Source organism: Etheostoma spectabile, chromosome 3 (assembly GCF_008692095.1).
Source record: "Etheostoma spectabile isolate EspeVRDwgs_2016 chromosome 3, UIUC_Espe_1.0, whole genome shotgun sequence".
NCBI classification, from domain to species: Eukaryota; Metazoa; Chordata; class Actinopteri; order Perciformes; family Percidae; genus Etheostoma; species Etheostoma spectabile.
This window is the reverse complement of record NC_045735.1, coordinates 30,009,746-30,010,759: the sequence shown is the minus strand read 5'-3', so window position 1 is coordinate 30,010,759 and position 1,014 is coordinate 30,009,746. Positions and strand designations below refer to the sequence as shown.

The 1,014-nt window shown below is 32.2% G+C and overlaps 1 pseudogene; it reads left to right on the top strand.

Moving 5' to 3' along the window:
• The window catches only part of LOC116687040 (extracellular calcium-sensing receptor-like), a 9,266-nt pseudogene that overhangs the window by 2,151 nt on the left and 6,101 nt on the right, over positions 1 to 1,014 (top strand).

The window sequence follows — 1,014 nt, the reverse complement described above, 5'->3', positions numbered from 1 at the left end:
GTGTGGTGGCATACCTTGTGTAGTCATTGAATGATTATGTTCTTCACAGAAAATGATGGGTTTGAGTTAGAAGAAATAATGAATAGCATAATTTTTCTTTTAGCAAACATTGAAAATTTGTATTATAGTGACAGTGATTTCTGATAATTTATTTGTTTTCATTTTTAAGTTCTTTATTGTAATATGCACAACAATTACAGAGTAATTGGCAAGGACAATCTAGATCTCAGGGTTTCTCCAAAAATGCTCATTAGATATGTAAAAAAGAAAAGAAAATAATGCTATAAAAATTAGAATCAAAGCAAAAAATATTGGTAAAACACAATGGTAAAATATAATGAATTAAAATTGATATGTGCTAGACAAAGTGTACAGTAATTGCAAAAAAGAACAAACTATTATGTAAGCAGGCATTTAGTAAATGTATGAGTTAGAAGAAGTTTTAAAGTATAAAGGTAAAGTGACAGTGTAGAGTCTAAACATAAAGAAATAGTGTTATAGTGATGAGCTGGTAGTTCAGAACCAGATTCTGCTGTTTGGCAGGTTAAATGGAATAAAAAGGAGCTATAAACGCAAAGAAAGAATGATAATTTAAAGGCTAAAAAACACATTTCACTTTCTCTGCGTGTCAGGTGCAGCCACAGACGAGAGAGTGTGTGATGGAACTGAAGACATAAAGACGCTCCAGAGCCCGTACACCGACACATCTCAGCTCCGGATCACTAACATGGTATACAAGGCTGTTTATGCAATAACTCATGCCATTCATAAAGCAGTGTGCCAGGAAACAAATTCTACAACTCAGTGTGACAAATTCACCAGGATAGAGTCCAAAGAGGTCAGTTGAACATAAATGATGATTATAAATGATGCCCTTTTTTGCTTTAATTTCAGAAATGAAAAAGATTTGTTTTATTTAATTAATTAATTTCGCTCCCTTACTGTTTTCCTTTATCTCATATTAACAGGTTCTTACTCAGCTGAAGAAAGTAAATTTTACCCAAAATGGTTATG